This window comes from Drosophila montana, unplaced genomic scaffold, assembly GCF_035044405.1.
Source record: "Drosophila montana isolate Dmon_TW-CO22-7 unplaced genomic scaffold, ASM3504440v1 contig_2954_1, whole genome shotgun sequence".
NCBI lineage: Eukaryota > Metazoa > Arthropoda > Insecta > Diptera > Drosophilidae > Drosophila > Drosophila montana.
The window spans coordinates 397858-417500 of NW_026997829.1; the positions used below are offsets into that span (position 1 = coordinate 397858).

A 19643-nucleotide genomic window follows, 5' to 3' on the forward strand; every position below is an offset into this window, starting at 1 on the left:
ATATTATTGTATCCTTCAGATACATTTGCATCCTTAGGATACTTTTGTATTCTCGAGACACTTTTGTATGCTTAAGCTACTTTTTTATCTTAGAGGTATCTTTGTATCTTTTAAATTTTATATCTGTATCTTATAGATGCATTTGTATTTTTACCTCGTTAACACATTTTGTGAATACGTTTATGTCTCACATCTACTAAAGTTCCTTTTCGATACCCAATTAGATTAAAGATACTTTTTTATCTGTTATATAAATAATTGTGTTTAATTAAACTGAATTGTCACAGCGACATTTTTGTATCTTAAGTCTACCCTTGGCAAGGCTTTTGTATTGTTCGGGTACTTTTCTATGCTATCGTGTAGATAGGCCCAAGATAATTGTTGCCTCAGAGCGTGATAATGTTTATATCGGGGGAATTCATTGGAAATATCCGAATTCTTATTTATTGGCATTATTTATTGTAAATGTTGAGCTTTGTAAATATTTTCGCTTTGCTCAAAATGGCAGCTTTTGGTTCTCGACCACTTTGCAAAGAATTTTTGACCAGCAATTTATCAGTTGTTGTCGCGTGCCCCGTGTCCCGTGCCCCGTGCCCCATGCCCCCTAGCCGCGGCCATACCACTGCACCATGCGACATTTGTTAGTTACAAAAGGCTTATGCCAGATAGAGCACAACTGTACTTTTCACTTGTGACGCGCCCGGACATGGCAATCGTCTAAATAAACACAGAATGCAATAAATTTAGCCATCGATTATGGGCTCCAAAACGGGTGCCCAGGCAGACAGACAAGGGATGGCCAAAAAAGCATGATGAGCGTGGATGGGCGGCGGGGAAGGGGAAACTAAAAACTAGGAACTGGTAAATGGTTACAGGCGGTCATACGTATCCATAGATATATATAAATATACATATATATGTATGTATGTATGTATATATGTATATATGGCGAACGGGAATGGAGGGCTACGACATTTGCATGTGGCTTCGCTGTAGTTCGATTGGAGTTTTGGACGCATGAGTGCGAGGGGTGGGGGCTGGTATAGAGGGGGGGGGGGGGGCTTGTGTGTGCTATGATGCCTAGGTGAGAGAGAGGTATATAACCAATGGATACGCATTGATATAGCATAGATAACCTGCAGCAGCAGCAGCAGACAACGTCGACAACGTCGACAACGACTGCGGCTGACCCCTTGGGAGTGATAGAGATAGTTGTTGGAGTAGTAACTGAGAGAGAGAGAAGGAGTGAGGGAGAGAGGGAGTGGGAAAGGGAGCGAGCGAGTATTTGGCATAGCGAACACATACGAACCAATATCCAAAAGCCGAGAACTGAAAACGAAACTAACAACGGCAACGGCAACGGGAACGGCAACGCTTTATCCGTTTAGTGTGTGCTCACCCCCCCAACCCCCAACCCCCAACTGCCAGCCCCCTCTGGGCAGGCACCTCAGCTGACCCCTCCGTGCATGCACGCCCCTGTCCCTTTTGTTAATTAAGTTTCGTTTGTTTTGCGAGCACCCTCAGACCGCACAGTTGTTGTTGCTGCTGCTGCTGCTGCTGCTGCTGCTGTGTTTTGAACTCTGCGCCGGACATGGACTCAAATAGAGTTGCACATGAAGCTGAAGGCTGAGGCAGCGGGCGGCAGTTGTGAGCTACTGGAAAGGTTTTTATTTCGGCTGCGGGTGTCCCAGCTCCCATTTAAACAGCTGTCAATATGCGCGACATGAGTATTATCTATGGCCAGGCTGGCAGCAAAAGCTGGCAACGCCTGGCACTGGGATCATCTTGAACCTGATCTTGCCCATTGCCGCCCGTTGCCAATGGGCAATCGTTTGATTTTTACAGATACTCCGCACTGCACTGGGCAATTCGGAGAGCAGCAGCTTTCAGCTGGACGCCGACTTCAACTTACTTTTAATTAATAACTTGTCAGTGTGCAAATGACATGAGAGAAGCTACCAAGTTAACGCCCCTGGGCTAGCAATTTCGCGTTGCAACAAGTTCTACTCCAGCAGCAGCAGCAGCAACAGCAGCAACAGCAGCAGCTGAAGCCAAGTCACAAGCAGCGACGACTCCACAAAAGTTTTCAGTTATCTATCTGAGCTGAGTTTTGGATGCTTCACCTAGGTGCAGCTTTGCGTGTTTCCAATTCGCTTGGCCCCTAATGATGCCCTCCACACAAATTCGAGCTTAAAAAAGATGCGAATTCCATAAATGGAAATCTTGCCACATTTTCACATAATATAATTCTATTCCAACTAGAATCTACCGATATTTCAACTGAAAACTAAATTTACCTCACGTTCAGGCGCATTTACTTTTCGCACGGAGTGCATATGCATAGTTTTACATATTGAAGATACTTTTGTATCTTTGAAATACTTGAGAGGCCTATTAATCTTAGCGAAATATCAAGAGCTTAGAAATGATTTTTGTATTTTATAGATACTTCTTTGGAGAAACCTCTCTATTATATTTATGATACTTTTATATCCTTAACACACTTTTTTATCATTTAGACACTTTTGTGTCCTTATAGATACTTTTGTATCTTTGAAATGCCCCTTCTTCTGAAAGACGCACATCCATATCTGATTGATGGGTTTATGTCTCACAGCCTTTTTTTAATTAAACTGAATTATCACAGAGATATTTTTGCATCTTGGATAGCACAAGCCTTAGAAAATCTGTAGTTACTTTTCGCAGGGACTTTCAATTTTTTATTGGCCATTTCTTGATATACATTTTAAATATACATATATAAATTTTCAATTAATTAATAACTTATAATATTGTCATATTTAAAGTTAAAAGTGTTCTCTTTTTGAAACAGCCAGATTTTGGCTTTGATTTTCATAATATTTTTAATTTTAAATAAAGCTCACAATATTTTATGAATCTAAATTATTTTATTCTTATTTTCATATTTAAAAATAAACTTTTTTAGTACTAATTATTTTATTATTTTCTATTTGTATTTTTTTCTAACTACTTTTTCCCGAACATTGTTCGTTTCAGGCTTAGATTCGGCTGTTTTCTTGAAAAACTAAGTTTCCTTAAAGATTGCTTCTTCTGCTTAATATCACGTCAAGCCGAGTGATAAGGTCAAGTAAGTAGCTGAGATGAAGTCAAATAAATATAACTTATGGGCATCCAAGTCCGTGTCGTGTCGCCCCAATGCAATATTCTGACCCCATGCCCAGCATTTTGACCCAATTTACAAACCCTCTATCTGTCGCTCCCTTTCCCTTCCCTCTCTCCCTCACTCTCAGTCTGTTTGTTTGTTCGTCTGTTTTGCGCAAAATGGGTTAAAAGTTCTGTTCCATTTGGTTCTGTAGTCGCTGCTTTGGGGTAGCGTTTAGTTGGGAGCTGAGTCAACTTAAAACGCTTTTCCCTCTGCCTTGCCACGCCCCGCACTGCCCCCACCCCCTCTCTCTCTCTCGCACTCTCTGCGATGCGTTCGGCGCCCACGCGAAAATGTCACACAATGACACAGCGTTAAAATGGCGTCCGCAGCTTATAAAAAATAAGTAAAATAAAAATAAAAAATAAAAATAAAAATAAAAAGAAATAGATTGTCAGTCTTTCAAGGATGCGAGGGGTCAGAGCTGCTGCCGGCGTGACAAATGCACGAGGGCCGATGTGCAATGTAATAGAAAAAGTTAAATTAGATGACGCACTGACGTGGCAACTGGGGATCTCTGCATGACACAGGACACAGGAACAGAAACCGGAACAGCCACCGTATCCCGGTCAGGTGTTTGTCCCTGAAATGCATCGAGCAACGGGCAACGGGAAACGGGCAACGGGCAAAAAAATTAATCCATAAAAGTTCTGCTCGAAAATGTAACAAAATTGTTGGCTGCTTAATTCCTCTTGGAAATGACTATGTAATCATGATATGAATATATAATACAAAAATATAAAAATAAATATTAATAATAGGTAACTAATAATAGTAATTAACATAAATTACATACAAATAATAATATATTATATGGATTGTTAAAAAAGTTTAAAAGTTTTAAAAGAGCCAAACCTCGTAAAAATGTTGCCAGATTTAGATGTCAAACCCTGAACAAAAAGTCAAACCTCGTTAAATTGGATGAGATTTAAGCAAGTTATGGGCTTGGGAAATTTTGACCTATATCAAAATAGGAAATTTGAGGGTAACATATATACATGAATTTTGACCAAGAATAATGTGGCCAGATTGCCATGAAGAAAGAGCCAAACCTTTTGAAAATCGGTTGAGTTTTGACCGAGTTATGGGCGTGGGCAATTTTGACCTATGTCTATATAAATAGGAAATTTGAGGATACCATTTTTACATGAATTTTGACCATCAATAATTTTTTTCCGCCACTGTTGCGCGCGAAATTTCTCAAATCGCTAAAGCACGTCTTCATTAAGTTCATATGTAGAGCTTTGAAAATAAGTTTGAAGGAAATCGGACAAAAATAAATACTTTACCAAAAAAATCTTTGAATCGCACTTTCCACCGAGGAAGCTTTGATTTTGATTTTGATTTTTCATATAGATCCTTGGAAATGATTTTGACCCCCATTTCCACCAAGGAGGGATGAATTTTGGAAGAAGTGCGAAACACCCCTCAAATTAATTTGAACAAAGATCTTTGAAAATGAGTTCGAGGCTGATCGGATGGTAAACAAAAAAGTTGTATTTTTCCAGACATGCGGGTGGAATTTCCCGAAACCCCGCCTTAACGTGCACCTTCATTATATAATGTAACTACAGTGAAAATTTCAGCTTCCCAGCTCTTACGGCATGGGCTGTGCGTTGATCACCAATCAGTCTGTCAATCAGTCAATCAGTCAGTCAATCAGTCAGTCAGTCAGTCAGTCAGTCAGTCAGTCAATCAGTCAGTCAATCCGTCAGTCAATCAGTCAGTCAATCAGTCAGTCAATCAGTCAGTCAGTCAGTCAGTCAATCAGTCAGTCAATCCGTCAGTCATTCAGTCAGGACAAACTGTTTGATATATAGAGATTTTGTCGTTGCTCCACACTGTTTATCTTAAGGGTTTTGAATAGCTATTGTTCTCTTGATAAATCGAATGATTGAGGTGCTTTTTTTCCATATGCTTTTTGCTCAACAAGCTGTAACTCGAATGCATCGCATTCGGGCTCTGGACTAGGGAAAGAAGCAGAAAATGCAGAACAGCGCCGAACAGCCGACAAGAACAGGTAGAACAAAAAGCACATCTCTCATCATCATAATTAAATTGCAATTTTTCTCACTTAGAAACTGGTCTGTTGGCTGCGTGGCTTTGGGTAAACTTTGGTTAACGCAATGTTTTGCTTATTTCATTAATTTCAGCTCGGCTCAGACATGGACACATTAGACACTGTCTTGGCCCTCAACGCAGCCAGCCAAGCGTGGGCGGTGCGCTGAGTGTTCAGAGGGGGGGGGGGGGGTCGACTCTGTGTGTGTGTGTGTGTGTGTGTGTTGAGGATTGTAGGCATAGTAGGACACACATAATTAATAACTCAATCCAAGCGGAAATCTTAAAGGCAGTCGGTTAGTCACTCGGCCTGCTCTGTGTAGACAATTAACTGCATTGAGTGTGCGTCTCTGTGTGTGTGTGTGTGCAAGTGTGTGTTTTGATGAAGTGCGTGAGCTGCCAGGGTTGCAATTAAAAAAAATGAAAAAAATAGCAGCAACTACATGAAGCTGACTGCGCCTGCGCGTGTTGCTCTATGTTGCATTCAAAATGCAATTGCAACAGGCGGAAGCTTCAGCTTCAGCCTTGGCTACATTTCGAGCTGAGTTTTCAGCTAAAGTTCTAGCCAGATAATCAGCTTCAGCCTTAGCACTATTTCTAGCTACTGCTTCTGCTTAAGTTCTAGCTAGATCTTCAGCTTCAGCCTCGTGTCTAACTACGTCTTCAGCTCCAGCCACATTTCTAGCTAGATCTTCAGCTTCAAACTCATTTCTAGCTTCTTCTTCAGCTTAAGTTCTTGATAGATTTTAAACCTCATTTCTAGCTACTTCTTAAGTTGTAGCCTCATTGCTAGCTGCTGCTTTAGCTCTATTTCGGTTCTAGCTAGATATTCAGCTTCAGCCGATTTTCTAGCTACTTCTTCATCTTAAGTTTTAGCCAAGTCTTCAGATTCAACCTCATTTCTAGCTTCTTCTTTAGCTTAAGTTCTTGATAGATTTTTAGCCTCATTTCTAGCTACTTCTTAAGTTTTGGCCTCATTGCTAGCTGCTGCTTTAGCTTTATTTCGGTTCTAGCTAGATATTCAGCTTCAGTCGATTTTCTAGCTACGTCTTCATCTTAAGTTTTAGCCAAGTCTTCAGATTCAGCCTCATTTCTAGCTTCTTCTTCAGCTTAAGTTCTTGCCGGATTTTCAGCCTCATTTCTAGCTACTTCTTCAGTTTTAGCCTCATTGCTAGCTGCTGCTTTAGCTTTATTTTTCTAGCTACTTCTTCAGCTTAAATTATAGCTAGATCTTCAGCTTCAGCCTCATTTCTAGCTAGATCTTCAGCCTCATTTTTAGCTCGAGCTTCATTCGGAGCTGCCTCTTCAGCCTCAGTTGCCTTTGTTGCAGCTACGGCTTCAATTAAAGCTACGGCTGCAGTTTTGTTTTTGCTTCTGGCTGGGCTTTGACGCACTGCCAACCTGTGATTAAGTTAATGAATAGACAACCAGCTCAGTCACAACACGGGGGTAGGTGAGGGGTATCTGGTAAATGCATCTGTAACTGTAATTAGCGCCGAGTGCGTCTAACGGCTGCTCGCATCTCATTGCATCGCATCGCATCGGATCGCATTCGCATGCGCATTGTCAGGCCTTTGGGCCGTGGGCGTATTTTAGCCGTTTTTAGTGGGCGTGTTTGATTGTTCAATCATAAACGGCTTCTACGGCCGTTTAATGACACGCATTGAGAAACGGTGTTTGCTTTGCCAATTAGCCGGCTCCGGCAGGGGGAGGGGGCCCAGCTAGTTATGTGCCTGGCCCAATTGCGGCCAGTGGGCTGGCCTGGGCCGGACTGGGGCTGGGTCAGTTGGTAAACGCTCGAGTTCTGCCACCAAACTGCGCTGCAGGCTGCGAGAATGACAAAAAAAAAATGCAGAGCTGCCAACGAAGAAGAATGTCTGTTATATATGCGAGTGGAGTAGCGCTCGAAGGCTTTCACTTCCAATTCAGTTGGCAGTTCCATGCGAAAGAAGTTTCAAACATTTTTCTTTAGACCTGGGCAGCTATCTAAGGGAAATATCGAGAAACATCTAGAAATAATCGATTCTGAGCAGCTCAACAATCTATGCAAAACTTATTTGAAGCATTTTAAAAATATATCCGATTAAATAAGCGAACTTTATCATGTGCTTATACCTCCAATTTGATGGCCTAACAAATTGGTATTTAACTGCAAATTTTTACTATGTCGAGAAGAAGTCTTGTGCATTAAACATATTGAGCCTGATCAGCCTGATGCAGCTTTAGCTTTAAATAGTTTTTGTATCTTTGTATCTTAAATAGTTCGGAGTCGGCTGAAACGCATGGAAGCTATTCAGAATCAAGGGGAACAAGTTTTTCATAATTAAATCTAAGTACAGGGTATATTACACTCGATTCTGTGCTAGACTTTGATTTGGCTTGAAAAGTAAATACAGACACAATGCCAATTGTTAACTGCACGAAAAACGTTTTCCATAAACTGTGATTGATTACATAAAACTGATTGATTGATTGATCTGTTGAGAACTAGATTTGCTTGGAGTCGAGAAATAAAGCACATTAATCCATTTCGCTTCGAATTCTAGAACAGTTCCGATAATCGATAAACAATATTGGCTATTGCAGAGAAGCCCTGCCCCTTGCCCCTTGCCTCCCTGCTTTGTTGCTTTGTTGCGTCACTTTCACACCTTTCGCTGTTCGCGTGGGCTTCCGGTCGCTGAGGACTTCCGCAACTTGGCGAGCAGCAGCTGTCAGTGGATACTTGGCCTGGAATGATTGAGTTGCCACTGCCGGAGACAACTCTATATGCATATCGGTAGATTGAATGGGGCACGCTTGGTCTGCCCGCGCGAGAGAGAGCTGAGCGGATCGAGCGGGGAGGGGGGGTTAAGAAAGTTGAGACCAGTTCATTTTAATAACTCGGAAGATGCCATTTCAATATGTGTGTACACCCATATGACCATTTAACGTGCTGCTTGCATGTGAAACGATAACTGAAACTCGGTTGCACCTGCGTGGACATGCTGGCCATGGACATGGCTACGAACGGGAGCTGGCTTCCTCAGCGCGGCGAGGAAGAGGTGGGTGGGGGGGGAGGGGGGTAAGGGTATGAGAACTGCGACTGGGACTGGGACAGCGGTCGGTTGCGGCGTCTCAGCGGCTCTCATTTAATTGCTGTTAGAACTTGGCCAGCAATAACGGGGCAACGGCTCGCGATGATGAATTGCTTTTTGCACACTTTAATTGGACGAATGTGTAATTAAGTTGTGGCCGATGGATGCGGCAACGGCAACGGTAACAGCAGCAACAGCGGCAACAGCGGCACATTGCTGGCCAGTTTGGGCAGCACATAAATTGAGTGCTGGTTGCCTGGTTGCCTGGTTGCCTGCTGCTAGGCGCAGGATACTCGCAACGAGTCCGCATTTCCCTGAAATCTTCAAATCAAACAAGACGCATGCGTTGCGCATGCGCAGTCAACGCGTCAGAGAGTGTCAGTGGCAGGCACTGTGGCAGGCACTGTGCCAGCCACGCAACAGTTCAGCTGCAGTTCAGAGTGGAGCGTCCTTTGTTGTTGTTGTTGTTGTTGTTCTTGTTGTCGCGACTGGCCAACGACTGTAGCTTGGATTCGAGCTCAAAACTCAGACTGAGACTGAGACTCAGACTGAGACTGTGTGTCCAAATCGGATGCTGGTCGTGTTCATTAACGCTTGGCCATTAAACTTGATGCAGCGACTTGATGGAACGCTGCCCCGGCTGCCACGGCTGCCCCGGCTGCCGAGTGGCTATTTTAGGAAAGCGTTTAATCGCATTTACATAGATTAGGCAGAATTTGTGTGAAATTGAAACTGCAAAAAAGCGTGCAAAGTGCGAAGATTACACACACACACACACACACGCACACACACACAGGTAACAGCATCTCAGCCGCTCCCCGAGCTGAGTTATGGCCAAGTTTTATGCCGTGTTTGGGCCCGGCTTATTCCGTTTGAGCTGGCAACTGCTTTGAGCCATCGCCACACAATTTAAGGCTTTTCAATTAGACGCTCGACTGTCCAAACACTCGCGGATAAACCGCTAATAGCTTAACATTTATTTATTTCTTATTTTTTCATTTATAAGTATAAGGCTTTAAATTTATTTATTGCTTATTTAGTTGCTCCATAGATAGCTTTCGAATACTTCTGAACAGCTGGGAATTCGTTTTTGCTGGGCTTTGATTGTCCCAATTCGAATTCTCGTTTGGCAAAACCTTTGCTGAGTTCTTTTATAACGAGGAGCTTGGACTTTGCCTCCCCTCCTGGTATTGTTCAACTATCGAACACCTCCTCAGACTGGCTTCTATATAGTAGAATATGGAATACATATTGTTAATATTCAGGTCAATGTATTTATGATGCTTTTCCATCTCACGTTGCTGTCTCAACAAGCTGTAATGAATCATGCCTTTAGCAAATATTTATATTGGTCCATTGAAACATAAACCTGCAATGCTAGCCCCACAAAGAGCCCAACTCAAGGTCCGCCCAGAAAGTTGCCACTTTCAGCTCGTTGTGCACTTTTTTTTTAATAGATGCCTTTTAGTTTTCCAAATGCATTTCGATTTGATAACAGATAGTGTATTTGAGTATGGTGAAAAGAGAGTGGGAGACAGAGAGAGAGAGAGAGAGAGAGAGAGAGCGAGAGAGTAAGATAAATATAGATATAGAGAAACGGAGATAGAGAGAGAGAGTAGGAGAGTAGATCACATTTATTGCAATCGCAAACTAATCAGATTAATCAGATTATTTGGATATATTTATGTGTGACATAAGGACGTTCCTGGACCGGAATCAGCTGAACTAGTTCGTAATATGATACGAGTAATTATCAGCTAGAAGCTAGGCTCACAGACACATCCTTGACTTATTAATAAATATCATATATAAGTACTATATAAGTCTTACCTGCCTTTTCTTAAAAGATTTCGTTAAGGATATAGACTAGAAAAGTATTTATGGAAAGGGTATTTTGCTGTCGGTGTTGTGTTCGGCGATTCGCATAGGTTTCATCAGGTTTTTTCTTCTGCTTTCGCTGCTCGTTTTTGTCACAGCCCAAATTTCTTCATCAATTAAGAACATCAACTCGTTGTCGCAGCCGCCAACAAAGAAAACTGGCAAAATCCAAGACATGGGCTATGAAAAAATAACAAAAAACGAAAGAGAAAGAAAATAAACCAAAGCAGGCACAAAATGAGGAAAATGTCGTTGCTCCACGCCCAGCCCCCCCTGTCCCCGCCCCCTGGCTCTGCCCCCGTAGCCGGCGCTGCAGTGCCTGTCCATACTTGTTATTATCCTTCGTCGAGGACGCTGACACTTTTTCGTCATTACTGTTAAAAGCGTTAAGGAAAGGCGTCGAATGGGCCAGAAGAAAAACGACGAGCACGACGAGCACAAGGACGACCAGGACGACAAGCCAGAACAAAATGAAAAGAGTTTTATCAGGCTACAAAAAAAATAACCAAAAAAAAAGAAATGGCAACGAAAGAGATAAAAAAATAGAAAAAATATAAATATATGTATATATATAAGAAAATGCAAGGCGCTGCCATCAAATCTGTGCAGGAGCCAGGCGCCAATGGCTGGCCAGGTCTGTGGCAAGGGGCACGGCGGGGCTGAGGGGGCCAGGATGCAAGGCAATGTTGTTGGCCAGGGTGCCAAAAATTGAGGTTATCGCTAGAAGGACGACGGCAAGCAAAATAATAAGCAAGCGCCACGACGAAATTTTGTTGCTGCTGGAGCCTGGCAAATGCCAAGGCGCGTGGGCGGCTGCCAGGCTCATCAGCCTGACGACGTCGCTGGCAGTCAGGATCTGCGTCGTCCTCCTGCGTTCTGCGTCCTGCGTGCTGCACGCGTCGCTGCGCTCAAATGCCAAAATGTGCGCCGATTGCCGTCGTCCTTGTTGTCCTTGTCGCCGCCGTTCTGCATTTTCCTATGCGCTTGCCTTCCTGCACACACACACACACACACACACACACACACACACACACACACACACACGCACACACACACACACACGCACAGTCGCTGGCACTTTGTGTATCTTCATGCCGACACTCTGGCACTTCTGGCACAGCCCCGGCCCGTTGCCCGAAAACCAAGTTTTTCACAAGTTTTTGGCAGAGATTGATGAATTTTGATGATGTTTACGCGCAAAAGGAGCATTTTTTTCCGCACCCTCTCTGTTATTGATGTTGTTGTTGTTGCAGTTGTATGCAGTTGTTGTTGTTGCTGCCGTTTGGGCGCTAGTCGGGAGCAGCGGCATCCTTGAAATAACCTTAATCCCATGCACAAGGGGCCAAAATGAATGATGTTTATAAGACGACGACGACGACGACGACGACGGAGATGGAGACGCTCAAAATGGCGACGCTGCCTCCGACTCCACCTCCACCTCCACCTTCGCTCCGTGACCGACCGACCGACCGACCGACCGCCCGCATTCGCCTTCATTTTTGGCTACTGCATTTGTTCGCATTGCATTTGCACATTAACCCGAGCCCGCACCTCGAGCAGAGCCCTAACCACGTTTTATGTTTCAAGGATATCGGCTCCCTCTGTGTATTTTTTCTGATTCCCTCCCCGGCCCCCCTCCCCCCTGTCCTTTTCCTGCCCATCCACCGGCTCGCTGTTTTCATTTTCTTCACTCTTGCCATTTTGTTTTGTTTACCCCACTTTTTTGTGCGTTAGATTTTCATTTTCCTTGCAATTTCATTTGCTTGCCACACGCGACGCAAAGTGGCCATTCCGTCGATCCCTCCGAGCAGCAGGGGTAGGGAAAATGGGAGGCGGGGTGCGTAATGCGTCTGTCGGTCGCCTGCATCAGCATCGCAAGGACGCATATTAATATACTTACTTAGCTGCTTGAATTGTGCTTGGCACGTTTTCCCACCTTCCCTCGTTGCGTTGGCCAGCCCAGAAGCTCCTTGCTGCCACTTCGGGTTTCCGTTTCCTGGCAACGGTCGTGTGCCAAGGGAGCAGCGGGGCCGGGCGGCACTGTGAGAAGGAAGGCAGGTGCTGGCCAGCGCAAAAGCCTTCGCAAGTGATTAGCGCAGCTTGCGAGAGTTTTCCACTTAAAGAACTATACGATTTGACAGGTAAGCAGTCCGTTAGAGTAAAACGAATCGACACCCGCAATTTCAGCAGAGCACAAACTGAGCATCCGAATAAGCTCCAATCACATGAGACACTTATGACAATCAGAGAAAAGTGTCGCTGGCTCGTTTTACGGTTCGCTCGAATGGCTTGTTGTTTGGCAACAGCATCGGGCTTAAGCTGAGTTCCCTGAAAGATCTTTGCAAAATTTCAGCCTGCTTGGTAAATATATATTCAAGTTTTCAGCGGTCAGCTACAATGTTTTCTTTGTGCCTTTCTACGCGATTCTTATGAATTCAATTAGAGGGTCCTACGGGTTATTTATCCTCTGGCTATCTATCTGTCTCTCTCTCTCTCTCTCCCACTCACCTTATCCTGTTGCTTTTACTAACAGCAGCTCTCTACTTCTTATTTTCAGGCAAATGTCCATGCATATATACATGGTAATACACAAATCGCTTGTGCATTGTGAATTTTTGAGTGAGTACATATTCACATATACACACATAAGTACTTATATAATTAAGAGAATATTTGTTAGGGTTGTCTGCTAGCTTTAATAAAAGTACTCAATCAATATTCTGCTCACAGTTGAAAAAGTTGTACACTAAATATGGCTTCAGTCGCTCAAGATCTTTTGGTACAAGGCAAATGACTCTTGATGTGTGCCTTTAACCCCTTCGAGATGTAGATTTCTCTTGCATGGCTTGCAAAATGCTTAAAGCAGAACAGTTTATAAAGTTGTCATCAAATTGTATCTGCAATAAGTGTTAAATAGTGGTCACATGTGTATCTAGATACATGCAGCTGTTCTATTTCCAATCCGAACTGAACGCAACTCAACTCAATTCGCATTCGTTTATTGCTCATACCACACGTGCGCCCAGTCGCCAATGGTAATCGACTAGCGGCTGCGGCTGCGGCTGCTGCCACTCAAAGGACTGCATAAAGTGCACAACAGGGCGGCAAATGAATGGCCCAACACACACACACACACAGACACACGCATAGATTGCAACAACAACACAAAGACGACGTTTATGCAACAATCATTCGCTGAAAATGGCAGGCCGGGGCAAAGACAACGGACAAAAGCGAATAAAAACATACAAAAATACAACAACAAACGGAAAATAAATGAAAATGGGAAACCCACCAAGCTGCATGCCACGCTCTATCTCTGTGTGTGTGTGTGTGTGTGTGTGTGTGTGTTGCACTTTGATGCTCTTATTGCGTTTCACATGGCAGCAACAACAACAAAGCGCAAATCAAATGAAATGCCACAGACAACAACAACAACAACAGCAACAATGACAGCAGCGAAGAAAAATAATATAAAAAAATTGCCTTAGAGCCGCCCATGCAATTTGCAGTTATTGCGCACCCAACACACACACACTCGCACACTCACACACAGGCACACACATACAAATACGAATACACAGTCACACACCGAGATAACTACCCCTGCCCTTGCCCCCTTTCCCTTGGCCGCGTTGGCATCAGGCCGAGGCTTTCATTTCATCAGACGAAATGTAAAATTTTTGCCTCTATATTATTATTTTTTTTTTTTTGCGCCCTTTGCATGCTAACGACGTTTGGCCAGGATGAATGCCAGCACGGTGGCGAAGACAAGGGGGTGGAAGGAAGGGGGGGGGGGGGGGGAAAGCGGCGAAGGTACGAAAGGCAACGTGGGTCAGGCATTGCCAAAAAAAGAGGAAAAAACAAAAAATGGAAAAAGAAAAGAAAAGTAAAAAATCCGGCACGGACGCAGTTGGTCAGCTGCCACTCCACTTCACTTGTCTGTTGCTCAGTCTGCCCCCCCCCCCCCCTCTCACTCGGTGTGTGTGTGTGTGCGCATCCTGGTGCGCACAAAAATATGCAACAAACTACACAACGTACCCAAAGTGCAAAAGAAAATGTAAATGAAAGGAGTGCGCTGCAAAGTGAAAGCGCAAAAAAGAAAAACTAATTCGATTAATCATCTGGCACAGGCACACACAGGCCAGCTCCAGCTCCAGCTCCTGCTCCGGCTCCGGCTCCTGCTCCAGCCTCTGCTGTTGGTTGGCCAAAGGAGCGAAAGCACTTCACACACACACACACACACACACACACGCACACACACGTACTCATGCAACGCTGCAGTTGTTGTTCTGCGATTGTTGTTCTTGTTGCCATTTGATGCTTGGTCCAGGGATTTGCTGTTGCTTTTCCTGGCCCTGATGACTGTCCAAAATACGAGAAAAACAAAATTGAGTCTCAATGGAAACGCAACGACAGCCAAATACCCTGCCATCTGCTTGGGCATCGATTCTACGGCTACCAATTTCATGATTCTTCTTCTCTTTCTTTTTTGATTTCCATAACAATTTTTACGGAATTTTCCTATTTCTTGCCTATCTATATCGCCGCCAGCTGTGCATCATAGGTAGAATGTAACCATGGAGGACACCAGGCCAGCGCTTGCTATGGGATATGATATCAACATTGAGTTCGGCTCCAGGGTCACTTAGTTAGTTAAGTGTTAAATTTCTTTACGTTTTAGTCCTCCACGGTTAATTAAGCACAGCATTATGCATTATCTATCCTATCTGAACGTATGCAAAGTAAGCATGGAGGACTTGAAAGACCTTGCAGAACTAGATAAACCAGCTGATCTGATCTGCATCTGAGTTCAGCTGTTAGAAGATGTCCTCCAGGGTCACTTCGACGCTCTGTGTTACGTTTAGTCAGCCCAAATTGTCATCATCATGGGGTCTCTTGTGGTCCTTCAAAGTCACTTGAATCGTGACCAATTCAACAAATAATAATCCTGCACACGAATCCCATGGCTAGCTCAAGGTTCCCGCTTCTCCATATCGGGCTATACACTGCCAACTGTCGGATGTGTATGTGTGTGTGTGTGTGTGCGTGTGTGAATGGGTATCTGTTGTATCTGTTGCGGGTGTCTGCGTGACTGTAGGCGTTGCTCCATGCTGCAACGACTGCGCCCAGGTTCGCGTCTGCGGCAGCCACCTGGCCCCGGCTGTCGAATGGATGAACGCATGCCCTTCTTCTTCTTATTGTTGTTGTTGTTGTTGTTGTTGCTGCTGCTGCTCTGGCTGGCCAATCTGCAGGCATATATTGCAATAGGCTCGGCGCGCACAGTGCGTATGCGCAATGTGCATTTGGGCTCGAGTACATAGAATGTGCACACACATCCGTGACGACAGAGAGACGGAGAGAGAGAGAGAGAGAGAGAGAGAGAGAGAGAGAGAGAGGGGAAGCCATAGACATGGCTACAAAGGATTAGGCATTGACGGTTGGCTGATGTGGCATCAGCTGAGGGCATGGTCAACGCCTCCGCTGCAACTGGGCGAGCCAGGCAATTAGTCTAATTGCTAAGCATGCCAGAGGCCATTTGCATTTGCACAGCCCAGCTGGAAAAGGGGAGGCTGTGCCCGCAGAGGCGATGCGAATGCGCATCTAGTCGGTCAGAGAGGGGCCGGGGGGGTAGGCATGCTCATGGCGCTAATCGTTCAAATGAAATCAGCAACAATTCATTTGCACAACAAGCGCCCAAGTCGCCAAGTCGCCAAGTCGCAAAGTCGCCAAGTCCAATTTGAAGACGAAGACGAAGACGAAGTCGCAGACCAAATATCCAAATCCGAATCCCAAGTGGAGCTCGCAGTCGCAAACGTTGTCGTCGCGCCGCAGATTATCTTAATTCACGTTGTGGGAGACTAATGAGTGCAAAAGTTGGCAACGTGCTGCCTTTCTCTCCAGTCCCGGCCACAGAGACACCAGCTCGACTTCGACTCCAACTCCAACTGCGACTTCGACTTTGACTCTGACTCCGACTCTGACTCTGAGTTGAGGCACAGACGTGCATCCATCGCGGCGCAGACCGGACAGGCTGGCCAACATGCGTGCGGGGACTTTAATTGAATTAGAGAGCCAGATTCAAAGTCAGCCAGGGAGCAGGGGGGGGCAGTTGCAGTTGTCGATCTGTGCGTTCCAAAAGCGCATTAATTGTCAGCCAAGTGAGCGAATCCTCCAGCTCTGACTGTTATCGGCGGCAACGCGTTGTGCGTTGTGCGCGCAGCCTGTGCCGGGGCCTTGTGTCGCTTTTAATTAAGCATAAATTTCATCACATAAGATACGAGGCAGCTAAGTGAGGCACGCATCTTGTCCGTTGTCCGTTGTCTGTTGTCTGTTGTCCGTTGTCTGCCTTGCAGCTTATTGATGTTGCAGCAACATGCACAAGCCGCACAGCCACAGTCCATGCCCAAAGCCGGTCCCAAGAAAACGTTGATAAAGCTGGCACTCACAGCTGTTGTTGTTGTTGTCGTTGTTGTTGTTGTTGTTGTTGTTGCTGTAAGACGCATTATGACAGGCCCTAATTGATTGAGCCATTTCATTGGTTGGCCACAGCCCAAAAACTTGAGCTCTAGCTGCGGGCCCGCAGTTGCATCCCTCTCCCTCTCGCTCTCCCTCTCGCTCTTCCTCTCGCTCCTGTCACTTTTGTCGCCTGTTTGCCAAGCTGCAAATTGATTGTGCAACTTGCGCTTTTGGGCTGCGCCATCTGACGCCGTCTAAGAAAAATGAATTGCCATTAGAGCGGAGTAAGAAGCGCACTTTGGGTCCAGCCTCAGCTACAGCTACAGCTTCCTGCAGGCAGCGCTTGACGTCTGCGGCTTTCCAAGAACTGCCAGTTAACATATTGATAAGTAGCAGCAGCAGCAGCAGCAGCCACTCTTCGAACTGGTAGCAAGTGCCCAGCCACATTGTTGCCAGACTTGCCAGACTCTCAGCTACTTATTATAACTGACGCGTTTTCGATGTGGATTACCATTTCGCACACGGTTTTTAGCCGGGCTGTAAGCCCTACTAAAAATTGCCTGAGCCTTAAATTTCTGCCTTGCCACAACCTTGAACTTTTTCAATATTTTTCTATGCAACATAAACTGAAACAATACAAATACATCAACAAAGCTAATGTGCGTTCGTTCGTTCAATTGCAAAGATCCGAAGACTTTTGATGAATCTTTCTCCACATATTTTTTGAGTAAAACATGGTTTGGCTTCGGCTTCGGTTCGGATTATTATTTGGACATTTGCCTATGTTGTGAGGCTCGATAAAATATATAAATTCAATACTATTTTGCAGCATTTGTTGCTATTCGATTTTTGTGCACCCAAACACAATATTTATCATATGAAATTTCTTAACATTTAAAGAATTTTTTTTTCAAAAGCAAACACTTTAATTTATTTTGGAAAAATAAAGTTTGAATTCGTTTGCCGAATTTTCATTCGATGAAGACTTCTCCTCTAACTTGATCTGAGCTTTAACAATTGAATTAATTGCAATAACAATTTTGTTTAGATCTGTGCGTTTTTTTTCTCTTTTGGTTTTTTATTCCCAAATGCCGAAAGCTGTTTCAAAAAACTGAATCGATTTCCATACATTTCTTTCATATTCTTTTGAATATGATTTTATCTATAGATTTCTTTGGCTTAACTAATTTATCTTTTAATTTATAAGAATTTAATTTATGCAATTGTTTTTCTTAGCGATTTATCTTGAATTGCTTAAAATGAACTTTCAGGCAAGTTCAATTCAAGTCAATTGCTTAAATTTTGTTTAAAATTAAATTGAACGTCAATTATTTTGATATTCTACGCAATTTCAGGCTTAAAAATCATGCGTTTATTTGAGCTCATTTTTTTTTTATTTTTTTTGGGCACTTTTTAAGTCTGATATTGGCCTCCACCTGGCGTGGTCGTAGCCGTGGCTGGCTGTCGCTGTGGCAGAGGCTGCTTTCCTGCCAGTCGCGGTCAATGACATTGTTGTTACACAGTTCCCCTGCTCCGCTCCCCTGCTCCCGCAACTGGCAGCAATTCGTGGGCAACCTTTGTTGTTATTGCTTTTGTTATTGCAGCCCACACACATGGTCAGGCCGGGCCACTTTCAGTGATAAGAGCAGCAGACGCTGCTCCTCGGTGGCTCTGGCCCTGGGTTTTTGACTGGCTGACAAACACCTGTCTGGCCCTGGCCCTAGTTTCTGCCTCCGGCCAGAGCCAGCGCCAGAAACGGGAACAGCAGCAGGCACAGGAGCAGGCACAGGACTCGCACTCGGCCGCTGGCTGCTCTGATTTTTTGTCATCATCATCGTTTGAAATTGTATCGCATTTTTTTAAAGGATATTGTTTCAAATAATTCAAACTGTAGCAAGGAGCAGCAGGCCGTGTCCTGCCGCCTGCCGCCCGCCGCCCGCCGTTCTTACCCGCTCCGCTTAATGTTTGCGCCAATATTTTGCGGGCAGCTATGTGGGCATGGCCCAGGTACAAGTTAGCCCGACGAGCCAGTTAAGGCTGCTGGTCAGCGGCAAACGTGGGAGGCGCCTCCATCGGTCGCCATCAGCATCAGCATCGTCGTCGTCGTCAGTGTGTCCACTGAAGCGTGATGTCGTCTGACATTTACGGATATTTGCTGGGGATGGGCTTACCCTTACACACACACACACATACCCAGCATCAGCTTCAGCTACATTTTTTTGCTCCTGCACACACATCCTTAACCAATACATATATACATATATATGTGTGTGTGTCTGTGTGTGTGTGTGTGGAAAAAAACGCGAATGCGGACTTTTCTGGCGTCGGCTTTGGCCACAGCTTTTGGATGTAGCATCAACTCCGGCTCTTCGTGTATTTACCGTATTTGCTTTTACTTTATGTGTGGCTCCTCCTGTTGAACCCCACCACCTCCCCCTATCCCCTTCTCGCTTACCCCACCCACTCCTTCGGCTCTAATTCAAATTTGGCCAACGTAAAAAAGTCTCTTTGTTCCGTAGATGGCTCCATAAAAATATGCTCGCCATGTGCCTAGACTGCCAAATAATACCCTCAAGAGTTGGCTATATAAATATCTCATCGAATTCCCAACTAATATTAACCGCAGTTATGCTAAGAATCGGTTTTAAGTATACTTAAATAGGCAGCATTTGAGCTTAAGTAGAATTTTATTGTGCACTTAAATAATAGATAAATAATATATATTTCGAGATTGTGCTGGTAAAAAATAGATAAATTATGTATATATATCGGGCTATCGAAAATCAAAAATACAAGTTATTAGATATCTGATAAATTGAATTAAATTTGTATAGCGCTGGGTTTTATTCCTGGCATAACAGATCAGTTCTTAAAAGAAGTTCATTTTATACTTTTCAAAGCAATAAATATGTCAGGTTAGATTTAAGTCAGACTTAGCTAGACTTAATTTTATTCAAGATATTATTATAACATATTATTTAATAAATATC

General features: G+C 44.2%; 1 long non-coding RNA gene across 3 annotated transcripts in view; it reads left to right on the forward strand.

Annotated features, from left to right (window-relative positions):
• The first annotated feature begins 3012 nt into the window (after window positions 1-3012).
• The window catches only part of LOC135430134 (uncharacterized), a 76592-nt gene continuing 59961 nt past the window's right edge, over window positions 3013-19643 (forward strand). For all 3 annotated transcript variants that reach the window (XR_010436570.1, XR_010436569.1, XR_010436568.1), the window contains exons 1-2: window positions 3013-3109; window positions 12752-12813. This is a non-coding gene — a long non-coding RNA (uncharacterized LOC135430134). The remainder of the gene's footprint in view (window positions 3110-12751; window positions 12814-19643) is intronic.